This window comes from Cupressus sempervirens, chromosome 2 (genome assembly GCF_028749045.1).
Source record: "Cupressus sempervirens isolate cs-2001-9-10 chromosome 2, ASM2874904v1, whole genome shotgun sequence".
Lineage (NCBI taxonomy): Eukaryota > Viridiplantae > Streptophyta > Pinopsida > Cupressales > Cupressaceae > Cupressus > Cupressus sempervirens.
In genome coordinates this window covers 135,305,169-135,331,624 of record NC_143119.1, presented here as the reverse complement: position 1 = coordinate 135,331,624, position 26,456 = coordinate 135,305,169, and the positions used below count along the sequence as shown (strand labels likewise).

The 26,456-nt window shown below is 34.2% G+C and overlaps 1 pseudogene; it reads left to right on the top strand.

Annotated features, from left to right (window-relative positions):
- Window positions 1-26,456, top strand: part of LOC149571411 (potassium transporter 25-like) — a 156,000-nt pseudogene that overhangs the window by 111,181 nt on the left and 18,363 nt on the right.

Genomic DNA, 26,456 nt, shown 5'->3' with positions numbered 1-26,456 from the left:
CTTAAAGAAATTACTTAACTCTTTGAATTAAAAGAAATCAATAAGAGACATACAATTTATCCAAATTGCATTAAATTGAAAGAAATTTGTTCACAAAAATTAGATACATGGGTATCCATAACTTTCTTTGTTATTAATTTACTTTGAAAAAAAAAAATACAATACTAATATAGACTTGAAATATAAATCAGAAGTTGACAACTTGATGTCTCATGCTCATTGTATCTTCAAGTTTATAAGACTAGATGCATTCATATACTTAACAAAATTGGACAGAATATGAATGACATAAAAACTAAAATTTCTATAGACTTCCAACCTCTACTCCACATCTTGGAAATCCTTATAAAGGATTGCAACAAGCTTCAGATGGGAGAAGGACACATGTCAAAATCCCGATGGAAGAAAAAGGTGGCAAGACATGTATAGAACGTTATACACAAAACATTCTTCTATGTCCAAACCAAAAGGAAGGTAGTTGAGAAGTTAGCAGGTGACAATTTATTGCAGGAGCTTTACTTTTAATCTCTCTTATCTTCTATTATCTTCATCCTCCTCAAAAGCTTCAAAATTTAAAATATGCATCTATGAGAGATTCACTTTCTTGATGGGTTGCTCAGTGTATCCAACCTTTTCTTAATCTCTGGCTATCCTTAATCAAAATTCTTTAGCTACCCCTTGCTAGCAAAGATTTTATTTCTCCAACTGCCTCCCAAACATAACTTTCTCTTTTGGTGGGCCACTCAATGGTTTTAACTTCTTCCAATCTATGGTAGCTTTAATCCATCTAGCATCAATTATTGCATTTGATTCCAATAAAACCTTATTTAAATCTACTTCAACTTTAAACAAGGAATCAATCAAATTATTGAAAGGAACATCATTGTTATCTTCAAAAATTGATGTTGTAGCCTCCTGGGTCAGCATTACATTGAATGAATTAGACCATTCTTGTCATTCTTTCAACTTGTTATTAGCACCCAAAATTGGTGGAATACAAGACTCAATTCCTTGAGATAAAATCTTTACTTTTTCTTGTATTATTTGCATTTTTCTAGTAAAGAAACCAATTAATTCCTTTACCATCTCTAGGCCCTCCTTTATTGTAATCATCTTATCAGGCAAGTATGCCTTTTTAGCCATCAACATAATAACCCTATATAAGAATTGAATATATGGTCCCCAAAGATTGAATGTGGGTGACAGCCATCCAAGAGCTCCATTGCTAACTTTCTTAGCATCTTGTAAAGACACATATAATGTATATGCCTGCTAAGATATATTCTTTAGAGTCTCAACTCTATGGCCTATCATACTTCTAAGGACAGTTGTCCTTACCTCATCACCTTGCTGTGTTGATGGTGCATTAATGATTATTCTTCTAGGCTCTATATCCTATGCCTCTAGCTCATCTATTTATGTAGTTGTCTTTTTTGTGACCTTAGATGGTTGTTCTTGAACATCTTACACCCTACTTTGTTCTACAGTGGCCATTTTCCCTACATTTGATAGTTTCTCTCTAAGAGATGCAACTTTAGCTTCCAATCCTTGAACCTTAGCCTCAAGCTCTCCTATCTTCTCCTTATAAACATGGCTCTTCCTAAGCTCATCCTTATAGAGATTCCTAAAATGAATGTAGTCATGGAAGGATTTGGCTAACCTTGTCTCTATCTCCTCTACTTTGGCCTCATTCATAAATGAGAAATGTTTTAAAGCCTTGGAGATCTTTGTACCTAAGGTACCATATAATGTCAATACTATAATGTTGCCCTAATATGTGCTCTTCACATCCATTAGTTTGGGCTTTTTTGTTGAAGGAGCTATGCTACACACTGCTAGAGACTTGGTGCCAATGTTAAATCCAAATCCTGTTTGTAGTCCACCAACAACATATGCCTCATATGAGATGGCATTATTTTGTCTTCTGATTTGGTCAAGCATAAATGCTTGCTCTGAACCCCAACCAGGCACCAGTAGCATTCCAATCCTCTACACTAGATGAATTTCCTCCTCAAGAGTCATTACTTCACTTTCTAGATCATAAGAATGTAGTTTCTCAACTAACTCCTACTTCTTTTCATCTGACTCCCCTAGTTTCATCTTTAACACCAACTCACTATATTTGATTTTATACAAGAAGCTCTTAAATTTAGTAGATTCGATGAATGTGACATCTTCTATGAATTTTTGGGCTTGGATGATGCTATCATCCAACCTTGTTGCTACTAGCTCCAAGTTAGTCAATGTGTTCTCTGCTACAGTGACTTTGTCTTAAGTTAGGAAAATATTGACTTTTACTAGGCAAGATCTACATAGTTTTCTATTTTACCTTCTTAGGGATGTGCATAACCTTCTACCTTTTATTTCCTTTGGTGACCCATGATGCTTTAGAAGGCTCATGTTCTTCTATTTTTAAAGTCATATTAGGTTTAGGGCTATCAAGGTTCACCCTCTCTTCTTCTCCAAGTGGTGCGCTAGCATATGTGCCATAATTTCAGCATGGTTGACCACCATCTTCCTTATCATCTATGGGGAAGGGACATCTAGGTAAAAACCTTTGAAGTTGGGATCTATTCTCTTCAACTCTCTTAGTACCCTCAAGACATCATCAAATTTAGATAATTTGTCAACCGCCTCCCCCTCAACAACATTGGAAATGAGGTCTTCATGGGGAAATTATTTGGTACTTGGTAGTACATAGTTTTTGATTTCCTTAAAGGTGTTCCTCATCCAGTTATCAGGGTCATACATCATATATTGGCTAGTTGATAGATTATAATGGTAGAGGAAAGAATTAATTTGATCTAGGGACTCCTTTCCATTAAAAAAGTCCCCTACCCTAAAGCATCTACATAAGAATGTGCCTCTATGCACCTTTGGTCCTAGATATTTCTTGTTTACCATGAATCATTGACTAATGAATTCAACGATGGCCAATATAGGTGGAATGAATTTAGGCAATATGTGGGGTGGTTAAGGAAAACCATAAATTCTCATTAGGGAGAAAGTAGGAAATGGAAAGATATCTCCCTAATTATGATCTAATCTTTTATTATTTGGGAGTAGGGCTAGTCTTAAAAGACTCTTCAAAATCTCAGGGACCCTAAAATATCCTGGGTCTAACATTTTCATTATAACTCTACTAAAATTATTGAAAAATGAGATGAATCAGAGTAATGATAGGAATTATACCATACCCATGTTCACAGTTGAACTGGAAAATCTCCATTTGCATTTGAATTATGATCAATGAAATATGGGCTTATATACCCCATGTTTTTATAGAGGATTGGGTGCATCAACAATGAGTAATGATGGAATTTGAAGTTTCCCATATCTCCACTCTATGCTAGTCTAATATTATCCTTCATTAACTCCAGAATATATTCAATGTAGTCATATTCTCCACCATGGTGGGAGTCTTGTTCATCTCTAGCAATGATAAATTTGGCTCCATACACCATGTTAGTTCCATCCATGCAAACCACTTTGTGGACACCTCTCTAAAAATGATAAATTGGGCTCCATATACCATGTTAGTTTCATCCATGCCAACCCCTTTGTGGACACCATATATTGTTTTCACAAATTCTTGAATTTTTCCAAAGGCATCTTCTTGTAAACCTTTTTAGGGTAATCACCCACTTGTTTTAGGTCCATGGGAATATGTTATAACATAGACTTCCCTATCTTTGATGTTTGTTTCAAATTTCTACTGCAAGTCAACCAGGTCTACTAGTTCATTCATAGCACCATCCAATCCAAATGCTTAAATGAAAGAGGCACAGTCCAATGTGCATAAAATGGTTCCATCTCGCCTATGACATGACTTGGTGGTTAGATTTTATGATTTGATTAAGGCCTTTAGAAAATCAACTCTATAAAGACCTTTGGAAAGATAAGTTTCTCCAGACCCTTCTTCTAGGGATTGTAAATAGGGATCTTCTTAGCTTGGTTATTATAGAAATATCTAAACAATTCATTACTAGTGACTCGAGGGCATGTAGTGTCTCTATAAAATATATATGGGTCTTTGAAATCATGGCCATTTGCAGCAATGGAATTAGAGGATTTTGGGAACAAACTGATCCATTCTTCAACAAGCCTATTACGTTTCTTTTGCCTAGTTTTTCCTCCCCTAGAAGTTGAAATTTCTGCAACTTCCATGTTTGCAACTTGAATCTCTTTTACTTCCTTGTCAAACATCTTGAGAGTAGACTAAAGCATTGGAATTCTTCTGCAACTAGCTCTGCAACCAAAAAATTGTTCAAACTTAAAATTCCACAACTACAATTGAAATCTCCTCTCTGCAAATGGTAATGGATTACTAGATTATGGAATGATTTATGTTGTGTGTACTTTCATAAACCTTCTTTGTGCATTGATACTATGCATGCTCAAGCTTTAAATTTAGTGATGTATGCCACCTTAGATGGAGTGTCCACATAACTATCCAACTCAGGAACATTTTTAATTTACTCAAATTTCATTGGTTGTAGGCATTTTATCGTTATTCCAACTCAAAAAAGTAAAGTTCACTTTTTTCATGTCAAACTTGTGCTTATGATCTTATGATACACTCTGAAAAAGGAGATCCTCATATCATCTTGAGTGGGGAAAATTGGCTTCATGATCTTACGATCCTTTGAACTCAAACCTTTATTGCATTATTGTAAGCCTTGAAAATGGCTTTCATAATCCTATGATAAACCATTTATTGTGTCTTTGGAGATCACCCTTAAGCCTCTTATGATCTTATGAGACATAGTTTATAAACCTTGTTATAGCATCTTATCTTTCTTTCACTTGCCTTATGATCTTATGATTGTAGCTAACTAGACTATTTTGTAACTTTAGCAATTACCTTTCACACCCTTATAATGTTATGAGCTCAACTTTAATGTAACATCATGTCTCAACTTTTAGTTCCTTATGACCTAACGATCATAGTCATTAAACTGACTTGGTAATGTCAAAGGTTACCTTTAGCTATTATCACTGACCTATGACCACAAAACAATAGTTATCCTTTCTTGATTGTAGCCTTGAAAGCATCAATTTTCATCCTCATGATCTCACAATCTAACATTGCTTCATATCTTTGTAAAGCTATTGAATTTCCTTGGAGATCTTATGATCTACTGCCTCTCATAGCATTAGATGATATGAACTACCATGTATGTAAAAACCTTATGCAAATGGGCCTAGCGCCATCTTGCTTTATCATTTTATCTTACAATCTTATGATCTCTTTCTATCATTCCATAGGACACCTCATATTTTTCTCTTACAATATTACAATAATAAGACTTTCATATCTTCAAAGGTCTCCTTGAAATTCTTTACGATGTCTCAATCTCCCCTTTTTCATAAGATTGGAACTTTTCATAACCCTTTGCACTTTTATGCCCTTGCGATCTTACAATCACCACTTCATCATATAGTTGCTAGCTTCCATTCCTACCTTTATGATCCCACAATTACCTATTTTTTGTAACATTGTACACCTTGATTTTAAAACCTTCCATCAAACACTTAAGATCATGCAACACAAGTGGTGTCATAAGATCGGAGACATCATTTTGAACACTTGTGATGCTATGACCATAAACTTGTCTTAAGATTGAGAGACTCATCACATTACCCCTATGATCCTTCACTAACCCTTATATTATAACATCGAGAGAGGGAGATTTTAAAATTAAGACTATATTCCTAACCCTTGATCATAAGATTGTATCACCTAATTTGAATGACATACAATCTCCAACTTAGAATAAAACCTAGGGTGAGGGTAAAAAATGATTATGGGTTTTAATGAATTTTTTTATGACAAGGGTGAAGACACAACCTTAGGATACTACATCATTCCACTTAGGGCAAGATTTTCAACATTTGGGCTAGGGCAAAAAAAACTAGGTAAGGGTTCATTTTGGAAACTGATAACAATTAAAGCACAAACCCTAAAAATGTATACAGTTCAAAGTATTTTCACAATGAATCTTCAACATTTAGCACAGTGAAAATAAGGGCTCTCAGGATCAATCCAAACTTGAGGCAATGCATGTGGAATAGGTATAATTTCTCTTCTTGGGATTTTAATGCTTCATAATTAGACTAGTATTCATATTCCTCATGGGGAAATTGAATCACTATTTCACAAAGTAAATAGAAAGGAAGTTAAATAGAAGAAGCTTGACCGCCATTCATGTAAACTAAATGTCAATGGTGCATCTTGAGGTAATCTTGGGGTCTTGGGTGCTGGGATTTGCATTAAATATTCAAATGGGCATCTAATAGAAGAAAAAGATGTCCCCTTACTAGATGTTACAAATACAAATGCAGAGGCAATGATGACTCTTATTGGTTTGCAGCTTTTGATAGCCCTTAATATTGATCACCTTCACATTGAAGCTAATTCCCAATTCCTGATCAATGCTTTAAAATCTAAGGTTTTCCATAATTGGAAGACTCACTACATCATCTCAGATTGTTGGAAAATATTGAATAAGTTAGATTTCTTCACATTATCTCATGTATACAGAGAGGGATACTCAACTACAAACTACCTTTCCAACTATGCAATTGATCATGTAGCTTCAGAGATTAGATCGTTAGACCAGTCTCATAGAGCGCGTATCAATTTTTTGAAATAATTATCTTAGAAGAAAAAATTGATCACAAATGTTTTGGCTCCTTAATGTAGGAGCACGTTAGGGGGAAGGCAAACCCTAATAGTCATTTTTGGCTTGTAATTGACTTAGCCAACCATTAACCAAATAAGGACTAGTAAATAACTCCCAAGTTGTGTAGGAGGAGGTATTAGAAGGTTGAGAACAAGTTTGGATCTTATCATAATTGTTAAGACCTAGTTATTGTCCCTAGGTCCACATAGAGTCAACTTTGGTCAAGTTGAAAAATCCTTCAAAATTGTGGAATGGTGGTTTAAAAGTGGTCCATTGGTTTTCTTGATCAATTTGGATGGTTATGAGTCCAACTAGATAGGTTTGAAGTGTTGCAAGGTCATTTTTGCAAAAATTGCAAAAGTTGCTCATGACAACTTTTCCTAAAATTTAGGAATATGCACAAAAGTGGTTTGAGGCTTGACTTCAAGGTCTGGATAGTTAGGGAGAAAGTATATAAGGATGTTTCAACCAATTTTGAGAGGTTGGAAGTTGGATTGTATGAACTGCTCATGTGAAGTGAAAAGATAATACACAAAAATTGTGTATTTGGCTTGAAGACTAATTATTTTGGATTGATTCTCCTATTTTTTTCATGGAGTAGCTGATTCATAGCATGTTGGAGAAGTTTGGATTCATTTTAATAGGTTTTGCAAATTATTTTATTTTTTGTTTCTTCCTAGTGTGTACATAACACTTTATGATCAAATGGCTATAGTAGCTTGAATTCCCATGGTTAAAACCTAATGGACTTTGGAAGTCAAGAATTAGCCTCTATATATATTGTAAATATGGTTCTTAGAGGTTGGGAGAGAAATTTTTTTAATTTTTCAAGTGCGTCCTAGGAAACAAGAAGCCTGTAGTGTTTGGCTAGGAAACAAGAAACTTGCAAGGAGAGTTGAATGGGTTTGCTCGATTGGGACGAGAAAAACCTAGTTGGGGAAATGTAGCAGGAAGAGTCAAGGGTCCATAGGCCAAAGGAGAAGGCTTGAGAAATAAAACTCAGCATAATGTGAAGAATTTTCTTTCTTTTCCCTAGAAACCCTCAGAAATAGGGTTTTTAGCAAAAGCACTATACAAATGCCCTTGGAGTCTAAAAATTAAAAAAAATTGAACCTAGGTTGTTGTGAAACAAATTGAAGAAGACACCAATAATGTTGACATTAAGATCAATTTTTCTATTAGTGACTTAACACTTAGTCAATTGGTTACTTTTCTACCAAGCTTTATAGTTGCTACTAAGCTTATCATTCATCCAATAGTGTTAACCAAGTGTTTTAGTTGCTACCAAGCTAAATAGTCAAAGTGTAGTTTATGTCGAGCCTCATAGTATCTACCGAGCATAATAGAATCTATTAAGCTATCTAGTAGAAGTGATAAATATTTTATTGTTAACCTAGCTCTGTAGTGTTAACCAAGCATATCAGTGTCTACTGAGCTCATAGAGTTAACAAAGTGAATCTAGTGTTGACTGAGTCATGTAGTGTTAATCGAGTGATTCAGTATCTACCAATTTTCTTAGTATTCACTAAGTCACATAGTGCTAATTGAGTTCATGCTACTCAAAGTGATCAATATGGAATGAGCTTCAACTTCAATTGAGTGCCAAAGTTTTTCAAGCATTGGAAGTGTTTGCAAAGTATCAGAACATCATCAAGTTGACTTTAGAACCCAAGTTATTGAAGTTGAGCCAACTTTGTGAATTCTAATGAATTTAGTGTTGCAGCCAATTCCAGAAGGTAGTTAATTGAATTCGTATATATGTAATGTATTGTATCACACCCAAATGTAATCAAGTATGACTATATGAAGAACTAAAAGAAAATAAGTGCAAATTGAAGAAGGCTACAAGTAGTATATGGTACAATAGAGACCTACCTATCATAGTAAGGTCATCATTGCAATTCAAGGATTCTCATTCACAAATCAAAGTTATAGATCAAAGATCAACCACTAATTAATTCTAAGATGTGCATCAATCAAATCCTTTAACCAAGTGGACTTAATAGTTTTTTGTTAAGTCTCCTAATAGAGTGCATACTTCAATGTATGTTTGTAAATCCTTTGATAAGGTGGACCTAACAGTCCTAATTGCTCCTAATAGGGTAGATCACCATAAGTGGTCAATTGTAAGCCTTAAATGCCAACTTTATACTGTAGTACTAAATCTTGTGGGTATCACCCCCACCCCAGTTTTACTTTCTATTTGAAAGGTTGTTGGGTCACCATATCTTGTATCAAAGTTTTATTAATGTTTTATTGATTTCATTCTTTCATGCATGCAATTAGATCAGAATAATATATGAAGGATTAATTTGTGAAGTGAGTTAAAGTTTTATTGGTTCCTCATTCACCCCTCCTCTCTTAGTAACCTAGCCTACCTTATATTTCCAATGAATAGAGCTTGTTAATGGATTTTTAAAGTTATTTTAGCTTCCTTGTTTTTAGGAGGCCTAATTGGGGCTCAAAAGACTAAAAAGGCCTAAAAGAACAATTTGGTAATATTGATGAGTTGGGTTTGGAAAGATAGTGCAAAAAGGTTAGAGAATAAAAAAGAACAACATGGGGAAGATTAGAAGGTGAATTTTCCATGCTAGGGGTTCTTGGTGAGTTTGTCATCCCACTGAGCCTAAAGTTGCAAGTTGGGGTTTGAAGGGATAGGAGTGCAATTTTGTATTGATAGGTGAGTTTCTAGGTTGGAGAGGACTAGGAAAATATACTCTAGGCTAGGGTATTAGGAAGGAACCCCAAGAAGACTAAAGAAAAGCCTTGAATAGGTAGAGTAGGATCTAAGTATGAGAAACTCCCCATCACTCCTATTTCATGTTTTATATTGGTGTGTATATTTGCATTACAATGCTATGGAATTCATCGGTTGGCCTTCATGTTTGCACCAATTATTTTGATCTAGCTTGCATGTATGAGTTCATTTGGTCTATCTAATGTACTTCACTATAATACACATATTTATAATGCACTTTGTCCATATTTGATGTATATATTTATGAGGAAGGCCCAAGTTAGAGGGTGGAAATCTTTGGTTGGTTTCTACTATGTACCATAGGTTCAGGGGAAATGTTTGTAGATTTAGGGCACTTTTCTCAACTATTAATTCATATGGCTTCCACAATTATGATCTATCCTTCTCTAGTTCTAGTTTACATGGGTCAAGAAGATTACTTATGATAGCATCATAAATTTGATGGTCATTATCGAGTTGGGTTTTACATGTCTATGCTAGAATGTGTAAGAGAACCTACAATAATAGCAACAATAGCTTCATCAGTGGTTGCAAGTGAAGCAATGATTACAGGAATATTTTCAATCATTAATCAATCATTTTCACTAGGTTTCTTTCCTAGGGAGAAGGTGGTGTACACATTATATATTTTACATGGGAGAGTTTATATTACTAAAATCAACTAGATTCTAAGGATTCTATGCCTTGTGCAATAACTTTTGCTTCCAGGGATGTCAAGCCCTTGGGAAATGCACCTATCCTGGCAGTCATATTGTTATGTTGGTCACAACCCTTTTCATGTGATTGATAATAGTATTGTGCTAGAATAGGAGTTTTCTTTTAGAATTATGCTTTCTTTTTGTCTTTGGATTCATTGAATCTTTGTAATTTTTACTCTCTTTTGTAAAATTTAAAGAGGGGACTTGGGTGACACTTGTTTTATCTTTGATCTTCATGATGATCATATATGCTTGGAAGAACCTTTAATAAGTATTAATTTTATTTGCAAAATAAGGTATCTTTAAATTGAATTGCAAGTCTTACTCCTAGTCTAGAGGGGACATGTGTTCGTGGAATAGGACTTATATATTGGTTTTTTGTTGCTTAGCTCAAAAAGTGGAGAAATGTTTTTTAAAAGAAACTTGAGTTGGATATTTAGAAATAATTTTTTGTATTCTTTAAAATAATATTTCTAAGTTTGTGAGTTTGAGAAAAATAAGAAGTGAAATTTTATATATGATTTAAAGCCTAACAAAGAAAGAAAATATTTTTTCTTGCAAGCTAAGTAAAGCAGTTGGCCTCTATAATTGTAAGATTGTAGTAGCGAACTTGGAATGGGATTCTAGACTTTGAGAGAAAGTCCACTATTAGGCTGAATAGAAGATCCAATAGTTGTAGGTTTTTACTAAAACTGGGGTTTCCTTGGTATATATGTGTGTTATTGTCTATGTGTGTTTGGCTTCTATTATATTGCTTCCACTATTTCATTTCAATTAATTAACCCAAAGTATTAATTGTTATAAATTTGATAGAGTTTCTTTCTGTGAATGTATTGTGCAACTAATCTATAAATAGGTTATAAGAAATTAAAATGGTATTAGAGCTATAAGAACTTAACATGGTATTAGAGCTCTAAATGCTGAATACAAAGAAAAGATGTATGACACAGATTACAAAAAAAAATTTAAAAAATTGCCTCTAGTTTCTTTTATGGCTATGGAAACCAATGACCGAGTAAAGATAGGTTTCAAGGTGACCATGGTGATAATATTTGGGCATGTGGTTTGCATGGAGACATTGAGGAAGAGATTTCTAAGAGAGGAAGGAATTTCATAGATATATTGTGTGGAAGACATTTCTAAGAGAAACTAGAGAAGAAGGGAAAATAAAATTTTGATTGAGAGAAGCAAAAAAAATTATTCTTGTGGATAGAAATTGTTATACTTTCAACTGTGAATTGTTTAGATTCCTTCAAGGATAGTTTTTAGAATGATTTTTTGTCTGCATAGTCAGTGAGAGTTATTTTCTTAGTAGAGAGGATTGTGAGACTGAAGTTATTTCTATATAATTGTTGTGGTAATCTTGCAGTCTGATACTACTCCTAAAGTTGGATAGAAGTTGCAGTTGTGGCTTTCTTCATTAGAGATTGAGTGGAGAATTGGATAGTCAAATTCAAGTACTTTCCTATTGGAAAAAATATAGCAGATATACTGACACAGACTTTAGTTAAGAATAAGTTTGTATTCTTTAGGGATAAGTTAGGTGTTGTGTAGAACACCTTCCTCATTAAGAGGGAGTGTTAATTTTTTGTTGTTTGTCTTAGAAGGTGGATAGAATTTATTTAAAAGAAACTCGAGTTGGATATTTATAAACAATTTTGTTTTTATTCTTTGAAACAATATTCCTCAATTAGTGAGTTTAAGAAAAACAAGATGTGATTTTATATATGATTTAAAGCCTAAGAAAGCAAGAAAGCATTATTTTCTAGCAAGGTAATGTTAATCTCATATTATTTTTCACAAATGAGTGACAACACACTTAGTCATATTCATAGTGTATGTTGAGTGATCAGTGTAAGCCAAGCAATCCGTGTGAGTTGAGTGATCAAAACATGTTGAGCATTAGTTGCTAGACAATACGTCTCAAGTAATATACATAGTTAGTGTTGAGAACCAATATATGTTGAGAAAATAATTAGTTCCAAGACACTCATGAGCTAATTAAAATGAGTATGTCGAGTCATTTAGGAGATAAGTTACAACATTAAGAATTGTTTCCCCGGATATCAAAATTGCTCCAAATTTTTAAAATCCTTTCCATTTTAATATATGCTAATTCCTTGAAAGCACCTCTCTTTAAGTATTAAAATGATTTATTCTCCTTAATATTTTTAAAAACTTTTTCCTTTCAAATACCTTTGGCTTTTTCCTAGCTCCATCTAGCACTTCAAATTTTTTAAATCTAGTTCCTGAGTCCCAAGATATCAAAGATTAATAAAGCATCTCAAAACACATTTTTCATTTAAAAATCTTAACCTCTCCATCAAAAAGGTTAAGATAAGTTTCCAAAATACATGGTTTTGAATAAATCATTAACCATTAACCTCATCTAAAAAGGTTAAGGTCTTAGCTCCAAAATACATATTTCAATTTGAAATCTTAACCTCTCCAAAAAAAAAATTTAAGATAAAATTCCAAACTTAACCTCTCATCCAAAAAGTTAAAGGTTAGAGGTTCAGAACACACATTTTCAAAATAGTTATTAACCTCCTTTTTTTGAATGTTGAAAGATAAGAATTGAAAGGCGAGTCATCTCAAAGGCCTCTCTATGATAGAAAAATGCATATCAGTCATAAAGGAATTAAATCAATTGTTTGGAGGTATATGATGGAGAGTTTGAAATATGAAGACAAGTCTACCAACATCACATTTATAAATTGTAAAGAAAAATTTCACATCATAATGGATTGATGCAACTCAAAGATACAATTTTGGGAGTATAAGCTAGTGATATAATATTTAAGGTTTACAAGAAAAAATCTGAGATCACATTCACTCATACTATGGCTTGAAGCAAGATCAAAGGAGATTATAAATATGTGTTATCATAAATGTCCTAGCTTTCATAATACCAAGCCATTGGTTATTGATGTAAAGAATATTGAAAGTGAAAATCTTCATAGTGAGAATAGCTACCACCTAGCTTGCAAGGATACTCCATGGTTTTAGGGAACTAGTGAAGTCTATTGCAAAGAACTTATATAATGGAACTACCTTTGCACGTGAACTATTTGGAAGAATTACTTCAAAGAATATGAGAATTGTATGAAGAAACAAGCCATCTCAAGCATTAGGTAGCCAAGATTGTTTAGGGAATTTATATTAAAACCTAGAATTGATCTTCATTAAGAGGATTCAGAGGGATGCACTACATTTTCTTATGTATTAAAACCCAAGGCACGTGATTTATTTGACTAAATCCCACAAAACCTGAGTCATAAGATTTTCAAGAAGACCTATCAAAGCTAGGCCTTCAAATAAGATTGTGAAGCCCATGGATGTGCATTGTCAAAATTATAGCCAGAGCATGCTAGCTGCTCGATGATACCCATGGATCTTTGGACAAGAAATTTTCAATTTATTCCATGTGATAAAATGTCTAATGATGAAGCATACCAAAGTAATGAACTCTTTGATAAAACTTGCACATACTATTTGATTGAATGCCTCTATTTGGCTCTCCCTCATCACGACATCCATACATGGTTTTCAATGTTGCCATTGCACTTTGGGTTCGACAATTTTCTTTGTGACTCTTTTAAGATAACTTTGTGAAATTTGATGACAGAAACACATGCTTGGTAACTATAGAATCATTCTTGTCTTGAAAGAAATGTGCAATCACGATCTCGATAAATGGGATGAACATGGTATAATGATTAGAAGAGATTTCAAAACATTCTATGACAAGAGAGTGGCCCATCAAATAAAATATATAGATTAAGCATATCAATTACTTGATCAAATATCAATATAGCTTCCATGGACTGAAGGTGGAGATGCATGTGATGTGTTTTGTAAAATGTCATAATAGAGATGATGAGCATGAAAGCCATTATATAGGTTAATTCTATAGAAGTTAATTAACCTCACCTGAATTATGTATTTTGGAGGTAGCTATTAACCATGAAAGAATAGTTCTTAACCCCCACACTAATACATTTGGTACCAAATTGCAACGGCAGTGCCGTTGCAATTTTTCCATCACAACCTTGTTGAAGTCGCAATTGCGATGGTCTACCATCGCAATTGCGATGACAACAAGGTTGTGACGAAAAAACTGCAATGACACTGCCATTGCAATTTGGTACCAAATGTATTAGTGCCATCTCTATATAAGGAATCATTTTGGCTTTGTAAGGGGATTTTTTTGACATTAGAAAAAGGGAGCACCTATTCTAAAATTTTGATAAGAAGACAAACTTTGGAAAGTCTGTACCGATTTTGTCTTTGACATTGAAAATCTCCATTATGTTCTTGGTGGAAGAAAATAAAGGAAAATGCTCTTTGAGTTCTCTTCTTTCAAAATCTAAATTATTAGAAATATTGACTCTCTTTGTAATGAGAATTTTCATTATGGTATTATACACATGTTTATAAATCTTTATATCAACATTGTACTAGTGATAATTCTCAAGCATAGATCTTGATTGTTGTAATTAGTAGTTTAAGTTAGTCCAAGAAAGCTTTGAAGTTGTCTGGTGCATTCATAATCAATGTCTTTCTATTGATTTTTTAAAGTTTGATTCCATTTTTATTTGAAAAACTTCAAAATTATGTCATATGAGGGAGTTGCCCCTCTAAATGCAGAGGAAGGTTGCATATCAAGGGCCTATGTAACTGTTGTGAATAGTTTACCACATACACTTCGTTGGGCCATTTTCAAGTGAAATTTTTTTTTGCCAATAAGAATGTAGTGGATGCCAAGCATCAGAGGCTTTGAGTGAACATTTTTGGACATAGTTGCTTGTAATGACACAAACTCCTATGTAAACCATTTTGGGTTGACTTGAGGATTATTTTAAGATTCTAAAATACTTATATAGGTGTATACTATGAATCCCCATGCAGTACATGCAACCAATCAAATTGAGGGATCTTCTAAGCGAAAAAATGGGTAAATCACAATCATTGATTTCTATCTAACCCTAGCTCACCTAAGTCTTCTTAAGAAGGACAAATGCTAAAGAGTTTGTATGTGTGAAAGAGAAGAAAAGGGTAAATGCTAAGTATAGAGAGAGAGCATTCATGGTGACTAAGGAGGTTTTGAGAGAAGAATGTATTGTAGAATTAGTTAGAGAGAAAAGAGAAAAGAAGTTAAAGGAAAGAAGAGACACATCTAATAAGGAGGATCAAGTACACATTAGGAAAGAGGAGATTTGATATATAGTAGAGAGGTTCTAACCAAAGGATCAAGGCTGAAACATTCCAAAAGGTTAATCAGTGAAAATATCTTAATTGAGTATTCTTAAAAGGCTTTTGTAAATCATTTAACAATGTGCTTACTTTATTGTAAGTTGAAGTCCTCTAACATGGCACACTTTTAGTAGGGTGTTGAAATTCTTTAACAAGGTAAGACCTAACAATCTTTGCAAGCCTTTAATAGAGAAGACCTTTCAGAGGGCAGATCATATTTTTTTGATCAAACAATTGTAACCTTCAATGGATACACTTTACAACTGCAGTAGTGAAGATTTGTGGGTGTCATCTGCACTCCACTTTTACCTTCTCATTGGAGGATTTTTAGGGAAAAAATTTATTATGTTATGTGTTATTTATTTTATACTATGGATAAACTTGTGTAGCTAGCTATTTCAATTTGAATACAAATTATGAGATGGATGTATGGTGAATATTTTGATGGTTAATGTTTTGAAGTGCTGATTCAACCCCCACCCCATAGAGTTTACTTTCCCATTGTTAATTCCAACAATTGGTATCAAAACTTTGTTCTCTTAAAATGAAAGCTTTGTAGCATTTAGGAAAGCTCTTGAAGATGGAATTCTACATGTTGGGAAAGACTATTGAGAACCATAAGATTGAAATCCAGTTTTTCCTACACCAACTCAATGAAGTAAGAGATGATTTGAAGTGCTCATTGAAGAGAAGGAAAGGGGTAGCTATTGAGGAAAATGACACACATTAACAAGAGGAAGACACTACTAAATTGTTTGCAAATGGAAAATCAAGTGAATTTGATACATCAGTTGTAGATCTGATGGAAAATAATGGTGCCCTAACTAAAGAGGTTAGAAATCTTAAGATAGAACAAGAAGTCCAATTAGTATTTCTATGTGAGGTGACCGAGCAGAAAAAGAAAGTTGAGGGAGACAAAGTGATGATTGAAGATGACAAAATAATACTGACCAATAGACTAGAAGAGAATACATCACAAGTACAAAAGATTGCTAACATGTAACTATATATAATGAATCAAATGGGAAGGATATTAAGATCACAACCCTAAAGTTGTAGAATAAACAATTGAGGAATGAACTAAGAAGAGAAAAGGAATTTTCTGAAAGTTTCAACAAACCTAGTGAAGCCATCAAATACTTTTAGAAACTGATGAGATCTCCTAGATCTAACAATGATACTAATGGATTGGGATACACTGATACCAAGGAAGCATAATCATCTAAAAATGGTGAACAAAGAAACAAAAAAGGTAAGAACTACAAACCAACTTTTTATAATTTTGAAAAGTTAGGTCATACAACAAATGTTTGCAGGAGCAATAATGTAAATTAGAACCCTAAGAAGAAATTCAAGGGTTATTATCATAAGTGCAACAAGCAAGGACATCAGACACACGAATGCAGGACCAAGACCTTAAGCACACAAAGATTTGAATGATGTTGCCACAATTATCAGAAGTATGGACATAAAGCATATGAATGTAGATCTAATGCTAAGTGGACATCAAACAAGTAGACAAATGTAAAACCCAATGGAACCCTACAATTGGGATTATGACATAAGGTATAGTTGTCACTATTGTCAAGAGTATGGACATGTTCCTGAGAATTGCATTAGAATACACTTTAGAGGTTATTACAGTAGATGGTTGAGTCAAACTACATGCTTTAGTTGTTTGAAGATTGGTTGTATCAATAGAAACTATTAAATAAAGTCAAAGGAACCAAACAGTAAATTCAATAAAGGAAAAGAGAAGGTTGATGTTGAGAAAGTCAAAGTGCAGATGAACAAGACATGGAAGAAAAAGGAAGATTGTTGCACATCAAGTTCGGATGAGGTCACTTCATCCAATGGATCAAGTGATTACATCACCCCCAACTAGGCAATCAAAAGGTATGTTTGGGACTGATATCTCAATGATATAATTTACATCAATTCCATGAATTTAAGTTCTAAAAATATTATATATGCATGAATTAGGATGCAATGTTATAATTAGAACCTGGAATAAATCTTTAGTTCTGTTAGTTTTCATGTTATTATCGAGCATGAACGATTTCATAGTTATTGCCGAGTGTGAATGGAATTTTAGTTGATGTCAAGCTGTGAAGGTATGGTAGCATTGGACAAGCATGATACATGAACTAAGAGAAGTGGAAGTCATGTGTAAGCAGAGTGAGTTGGAAACCCTGTATTGATCGAGCTTATAACTATGTAAGCATTAAGCATTTATTGAAAATTTTTGAGGGTTATATTGTCATTTCTCAACTCATTTTCATTCATTCAAGATCGAAGAGAGAAAGAAGAGTATTAAGGTGAATTGAAAAAAGAGATTCTTGCATTTGTGAACCAAATTCAACTACATATTGACATATTCATAAATTTGGAAAGATATTTTACTAGTGCCAAGTTTTTTTGTTTGAGTTTTTGTAAACCCTAGGTATCAAATATGGTAGAAAACTCTTCTATAAGTGCTAGGAGAGAGGGAAATGAAGTTTTGAATGTAAAATTAATTAGTAATGAGTTTAGAAAACCACCTTTCTAGGAAATACATGAAATTGCATACAAAGGAGACTCGTCTGCTGTGCTATCAATGATACCACTAAAACTCTTAATGATTCAAGATGTCAAATGTTGTTACACATGAAAAGTTGGAAGTACAGGTGACATTGAGATTAGGGAATTGAATAGTCAGCTTTGTGATGATGGAGATCTAAGGGAAGATAATAAAATCATAGAAAGGAAAGTGTTGACCCATGCCCTAGATTTTCCTAATGTATTCAAGACTGAATGGATCGAGATTGTCTCAGTAGAATACATGAAAACTTCATTTGGCTAGAAAATGGACCCATTAGGATCACTAAAAGGATCATTAGCTAAATGTTAGGTTATCCTACCCTAGACCAACCCAAGAGCATGGAAAGTGATTCAAAAGAGATAATTGAGAGGAACACAAGTGTAGTATGAAATAATAAGGGAATGTTTTTAGATTCTATCTCAGACTCCCTAATTGCTTTTGTTGTGAAAGTGATAGATCACAAATTCTTTCAATCTAGTAGATTGAATAGTGTGTCCTACATGGCTATAGATTTGGGATACAAAATAATAAAGAGAGACCACACCTATGACCTTGTGGAGTTGCGATTTTAGCAACTATCTAAAAACTTGCAGAACATAAAGAAAACTAAGTGTGCATCTTACAAATTTGGCTCTTTATTAGTCTACATATTCTTTTATGTGCATAGTTGTACATATTGCCCTCATTTGGTAAAGTTTCTTGGAAGACCAATAGGTCTATTGTAGTTTAGATTGGAGAGTTCATAGAGTAACTTGGAGATAACTTTGGGTTAGTAATGACAAGTTATTTTGATTATTTTAAGGAATCCATAAAGCAAAGACTAAGGATTCCAATGTCACTAGTTGAGAAACATTATGGTGATGTTTTCTTTCTAGTTGATGTTGATTATACATATGTGTAGGTAGTCCTACCTACGATTAGATGGCTTAAGCCCTTTCCATATGAGATAAATATTGATGAGGCATCTACATCTATCATAGCCTTACTAGTAGAGGAAATAGATAAAAGTGCCAACTCATTTGACAACTGTAAGGTAGCCAAGTCTAGGATCACAATGGGTTTGAAAATAGCTATTATTCTTAGGAAGAAGAAGAAAATAGTCAAGAACCTAAAATAAAGATTTGGTGAAGGAGGAGATGAAGAAGAACAAGAACAAGTCCAAGCCCCTTTGGTAATTACTCAAGGTTAAGAAGAAGATGAGGGAGCTCATGAAGAAGGTGTTGAGGAAGAAGAAGCCAAGGAAGCACCTAAGCCTACTAAAATGAAAAGAAAGGCTAAGGAGCCTGAAGTGGAGAAACCCAAAAGGAAGATTGTGAAATGTCACAATAGAAGCCAGTAGCTCCTATTACCAAGGCTAGCACAAGGGCAACCACTAAGCAAGTCAAGATTGCTAAGAAACCTTAAGGCAAGAGGACTATTACTTTAGTAGAGTTAAGACAAATAGTCAAGAAGACATATGAAAGGAGAAAATATGTAGCTCCAACTGAGTCACGTGGGGAGAAGACAGAATTTGATGACATGAGTCAATTCAAGGTGGTAAGCCACAGTCACTCCTCTGATTTAGATAATTTGTGTCAATATAAAATCAAATGCAATTTTTTTTGGTTTTGCACACATAGATTTTGATAAGATAGGAAAAGTTGAACAAAATACTATAGAGGAAGCCATATATGTGATGATGGCTACATTCAAATCAATTCCTATAGAGATTTCCAACTCATTACCTAAGAGTCTTTATGACCAAGTTGAGTAGAAATGGCAATACAACTTACAAAAAAAGACAAATTAGGGAATCAACTTTAGCCCAAGTAATGCTAGAATTGGACAAAAGAAAGATTACAAAGACTATGGAAAAACACAAAACAAAATTTTCCCCCAAATATAGAGCTTTCCATATGCCAAACAAGAAGATTAAGGATGTAGTATCCAAAAGTACAAATATTTGGAGATATATTTATAAGTTACCCACTCCAACAATAACAAAGAAAGTTGAGTAAACATTGTAAGAACCTAAGCAAGTTGAGAAAGAGACAACTGAACAAGTAGCAAAGACTACAAAAGATGAGTGAGGTAAGGATGGTAGTATGGGAGTAATTGAGGAAGCAACAACAAAAGAGGCTATAGCTAAAGAAGAGCAACAAGATGATCAAAATGTGCTTGAGGTACAACCATCAAGCAACAGTCCTACACATGTAGACCAAGTGAGTCAGCAAGACTTAATGAAAATCAATGATGTTACTGACAATTCTGCTCAAAACATCAATCATTTGACTAAGGATGACTTAAAGAAGATATTTTTCCACCATGGCAGCATAGTTATGCACAAATCCTATGTTGGTGAGAACTAATGAAATTGAAAAGGTGGATATCGTATTAGTAGGGGAGAAGAAAATTAATACATCTAGTGTGCCCCCAGAGGTAAAAGTTGTAGAAACACTAGGTGCAAGCATTGAGCAGCAAGGTGTTATTACAACACTGGTTTCATTACCTCTAGTGCCAATCATTTCTCACAAGAAATCCTTACAATTTAGAAATATGAATCTAAAATTAGTTTAGGTTAGGAAGAAAGTCCTACACCTACACCATAGACAAAAGATGAAGAGAAGAAAGAGGATAGTCAGATAGACTAGCTTGAAGAATTGAAGGTGACTACTTCTCCAAAGGAAAAAATTGCTATATAGACTCTAGTTACCTTACCAGTATCTATGACTCCTACTAGTAGTCAAGTTCTTCAAAGGTCGAACACTCAAACCACACCATTGCAAATATCTAGCCCAAGTGTAGAGACATAAAGAACCTCAAAAGACATATCATATGGAGATGTAATTCATGATGAGGTGATTGAACTATCCAAGTTTGATCTATCCACAATCACCATTAAGAAGATGAGCATTCTATAGGAAGCTCTTCATAGAAAGAAACACCAAGAGTTTCTAAGAACGGAGCATAAGAAAAAGCAAGTTCTTCATGACATCAAAGATATATTACTTGATGCTTTTAGTCTCCTAGTTCCGAATGTAGATAAACCTATTCTTGAGAAATTTGTAAATATTGTTGAAAAAAAAATGATGATGACTTGAACCCCAATACTAAAATGTTAGAATGGTCAGAAAAGAAGTTTTAGACAAAAGTATTTGAAACAATATCTAGTGCCATTGCACTATGATAGGTTGACTTAGAAACCGATATTTAGGATGTGAAAAAGGTGTTGGAGAATATCTTTTCTCTATACACAAATATTTGTGATGTGAATTTATTCACACAAGAAGTACAAAGGGATATTTATCGGCTACAAGGAGATCTACAATCCATAAGTACAACATTGAAACTATCTCCTAGTCAAAGCCAAACTCATTTTTAGAGATTATTTTCTACTAAAGGTCAGCTAGTAGAATTAGATTCACAAAATGCAAACATAAAGGCTACCTTGATCAACATCCAATCTACATTGACCCCACAAATGAAAGTGTTACACAAGGAACTAACCTTTGCTGAAACATTGATGAAGAAAGGTTCTCATCTTTCCACTCATGATGGCCTAGTTAACCTTGTTGCCAAGCTAGACATCTAGTATCAACCTCTAGAGGTAGTGTGTAACAATTGGGATATAGCATTAATGATCATCATTTAGGTCCACAAAAAATTTCTAGAAAAAAACACTATAAATGTACCACCCAAATGACATAAGTGTCAAAAAAGGGGGAATATAAAGTTTTTGCAAGAAAGGAGAATATAGTTTTGATATAGAAATAAAGGACAAAAGCAGTACAACATATTTACTCAGAAGGGGTTATAAAAAATTCAAATATAGCAAGGAACACTCAACTTAGGGGGAGTTCAATAATTTTGAAGAGGTATGACTATTCAAGTCATTAGTTTTACAAAATTTTGTATGAGAACCGAGTAATACATATATATTGTTTGAGTTATGCTCATAGTTAAGATGTATATTCATGACAACATATTTTTTCCACTTATTTCAAAGGGGGAAATTGCTAATCTCAAATTGGTTTTAACAAATGAGTGACAACACACTAAATCATATTCATAGTGTATGCTGAGTGATTAGTGCAATATGAGCAACAAGTGCAAGCTGAGTGATCAAAGTATGCCTAGCATTAGTTGCCAAATAATACATGCCAAGTAATATACACAGTTAGTATCAAGCACTAGTATGTTTCAAGAAGATAGTTAGTGTTGATTCAATAATGAGATGAGTCAAAAAACTATGTTGATTCATTCAGGAGATGACTTACAACATTAAGAATGTAGTGGATGCTGAACATCAGAGGCTTCAAGTGTCAAGTGAATAGTTTTGGACATAGTTGTTTATAATGACACAAACTCCTATGTAAACCATTTTTGGGCTGACTTGAGGATTATTTTATGATTATAGAAGATTTATATAGGTGTATACTATGAATCATTATGCAGTACATGCAACCAATCAAATTGAGTGATGTTCTAAGTGGAAAAATAGGTGAATCACAATTGTTGATTCCTACCTAACCCTAGATCACCTAAGTCTTCTTAAGAAGGAAAAACCCTAAAGATTTTATATTTTTAGAAGAGAAGAGAAGAGAAAATTCTAAGTATAGAGAGAGAGAGCATTCATGGTGACTAAGGAGGTTGTGACAGACGAATGAATTGTAGAATAAATTAGAGAAAACAATGCAAAGTAGTTAAAGGAAAAAAAGAGATACATCTGATCAGAAGTATCAAGTACACATTAGAAGAGAGGACAAAAAATATCTAGAAAAGAGGTGCTAACTAAAGGATCAAGGCTAAAAAATTCCAATAGGTGAATTAGTAAAAATCTCTTAATCGAGTAGTCTTAATAGGTTTTTCTAAATCCTTTAATAGAGTGCTTACTTTATTGTAAGTTGAAGTCCTCTAATAAGGCACACTTTTAATAGGGTATTGAAATCCTTTAACAAGGTGAGACCTAATAGTCTTTGTAAGCCTTTAACAGGGCAGACCTTTAATAGGGTAGATTATATTTTTTTGATTAAACAATTGTAACCTTCATTGGATACAATTTAGAACTGCAGTAGTGAATATTTGTGGCTTTTATCCCCACTCCAATTTTACCTTCTCATTGGATGGTTCTTGGGTAACAAATTTATTGTGTTATGTGTTATTCATTTCATGCTATGGATGAACATGTTTAGCTATCTATTTCAATGTACATGTAAATTATGAGATGGATGTGTGGTCAACATTTTTATGGTAAAAGTTTTGAAGTGTTCATTCACCCCCCTCCCCCTCTCAGATTTTACTTTCCCATTATTAATTCCAACAAATAAGTAAACTAGTGGGCTCTATAAATGTAAGATTGTAGTAGAAAACATGGAATGAGATTCTATTAGACTTTGAGAGAAAGTTTTTTGTTAGGTTGAATAGAAGATCCACCAGTTGCAAGTTTTTCCCCAAACTGGGTTGCCTGGTATATCTATGCTATTCTCTATGTGTGTTTGGATTTATTATTTTTCTTCCACTATTTAGTTTTAGTTAATTAACCCAAAGTGTTAATTGTTATAAATAATATATAAATTCATTTTGTTTGGACTCCATTGCTAGATAACATTAAGGTTAGAGTGAAAACCAAATTTAGGTGGACTCCTAAAGGAGGAAATACCTTTGAAAAGATGAAAGAACAAGTAGCCACACAACCTATCCTAAAGATGCCTAGTTTTGAGAAACTATTTACCCTAGAATGTGATGCAATTGGGATGGCAGTAGGTGGGTGTGTTGAGTCAAGAAGGTAGACTAGTATCCTTCTTCAGTGAGAAGCTAAGTGAAGCCAAGAAGAAGCATTCTTCCTATGACTTGGAGTTGTATGTCCTAGTCATTTCTCTTAAGAAATGGAGGCATTACCTTCTACCCAAGGAGTTCATGGCATTTACTAACAACCAAGCCCTTAGATAAATTAATACCCAAGAAAAGTTAAGCAATAGCCATTTAAAGTGGATGGAATATCTTCAAGAATTCACATTCACCATTAAGCACGACAAGTGGCAGATAAATAACATTGTAGATGCACTAAGTAGGAGGATGTTGCCCATTCAAGAAGTTCAAATCCATAGCATTGGTATAGAGAGTTTCAAGGACCTATAAAAAGGTGATGAACACTTTCTAAAGCCTATGAGGTATTCTCTAGATTTTAGAATCACTTTCATAGTTCTTTTGTTGAATATACTTTGCAAAGTGGACTATTGTTCAAAGGGGACTAGTTATGTTTTCCTAAAGGTAAAACATAATGGAAGCCTAAGTGCACATTTGTGAATTAATGAGACCCTAGAGTAAGTTCAATAGTTCTACTATTGGCCAAAGTTGTTAAGGGATGTGACTAGATTTGTGCAACAATGTGTAGTGTGCATGAAGGCAAAAGAAGGAGCTAGTAATGTAGGTTTGTACCAACCTTTAGCGGTCCCTAATAGGCCATGGGAGTGTGTTAGCATGGAATACATTGTGGGGCTACCTAAGACAAAACATAGATATGATAGTATCTATGTAGTGGTGGACAGATTTAGCAAGATGGGTCACTTCATACCTTGTCAGACTAGCCATGATGCTAGCCATATAGAACATATGTTCTTTAAGGAGATTGTGAGGATGCATGGACTACCCCTAAGTATTGAATCAGATAGGGATGTCAATTTTATGAATCATTTTTGGAAAATCTTGTGGAGTAGGTTGGGAACTAACCTATCATTTGTATCAGCTTACCATCCTTAGACTGATGGTCAAACTAAGGTGGTCAATAGGACATTGGGTAAATTGTTAAGGTGCCTAATTAAGGAATATGGTCAAACGTAGGAAGTGATTATTCCTCAAGAAGAATCTGCATATAATGACAATGTCAACATGACAATAGGTGAAATCCCCAAGGGGTGTGTGTGAACTTAGAGACCTTGGAGCTATGGAGTACATAAGTGGTCAAGCTGAAGACTTCACTCAGACTATGAAGTACATTAAAGAACTGGTGAAGAAGACCATACAAGAATCTACATAAAGGTTGAAGGCTAAAGTTGATGAAAAGAGAAGGGATGCTTAATTTGTAGTAGGTGACTATTTCATGGTACACCTGAACAAATCTAGGTTATAGAAGGGACTACCTACAAAACTATAAATGAAGATAGTGAGACAATGTAGGATCCTAGCTAAATATGGAGCTAATGCCTATAAGGTGGATCTGCCTAGTGACCTAAACATCTCACCAGTTTTCAATGTGGTAGACCTAACGAATTTTAAGGGACCTTTAACTAAAGTAGATGGAAACATATAGGAGGTCAAAAAGGATGTAGCATCTAATGTCCTACCTCCCAAGGTGAAGCTAGAGGTAGAGAAGGTATTGGGTTGTCAAGAAGACTACTAGGCACAAGGTGTACATGGAACACCTTATACAATGAAAGAATAAGCCAAAGTTAGAGGCAACATGGATTGTAGATATAGATTTCAATAAGATGGGAATAGTTGATGATATATTTTCTACATGAGTGAAATTTTTTTCTCTTGTGGGGAGCATGGTGTAGGAGCACATAAGTAAGGCTATCTAACAACCTAGGGTACCTAACCAAGTTTTGTCTTGTAGTGGCCTTAGCCAAACCACTAGTGAAATAAAGGTGGGTAGAGGGTCTTAGGGAAGGACTTAGCCATTAGGAGGTCTAATTAGGTCTTCATAACTACCTAGTCATCCAAAGTTGTTAAGTGATGTTAAAACTATTGTCATAATTGCTAAGAATAGTAATTATGCATCTAAAAGGCTAGATTAGCCAAATAAGAGGCATAATGATTTTTTCAAGTCATAAATAACATATATAGGGATGTGGTAGAGTTTCATGGGGTTTGGATCAATTTTGGTCTAACTAGGAAAAAAATTGTAAAGTTTCTAGAAAATTTTGCAAAATTGCAAAAGTTGTTGTTGCCATTTTTTGCCTCTCGCCAAAAAATTCAAATTTGTATGCCCAGCCTGTCTAATGGCTAGTTTCTAGAGTTAATATTATTTTAAATGGCATGGAAATATAAAAAATTTGAATGATGAAACCTTATGTTTTATTTCCATTAGCTTGCAACTTTCCATGCCATTAGATCTTCCATGATCTATGGTTCCCCGCTTCCTCGCATTATCAAGATGTGCGACCCTTAAATAATGCAGGAAATCCTTTTTGTGATGCATGGAGGGTGGTTCCATGTTCCTTCTATGGGCCGAAGGTTGGACAAGGTGGCTAGTTGAGCTGGCAATTCTATTGGTGCCTGCTTCCCCACATTCTAAGCTTTGTCAGACCTTCTGACAATGTGGGAAAGTGGGTTGTTGACATGTGTCCAGGTGGTGTCATAAAGTGTAGTCATGCAGGTTCAAAGAGCACATGTTTCGAGCACTGTCAGATCAACGGCTGGTGCTTTCTCACATTATCAAGATGCGAGGAAATTAAAAAATGTGAGAAAGCAGGTGGAGGGCATGTGTCCCAGGTGAC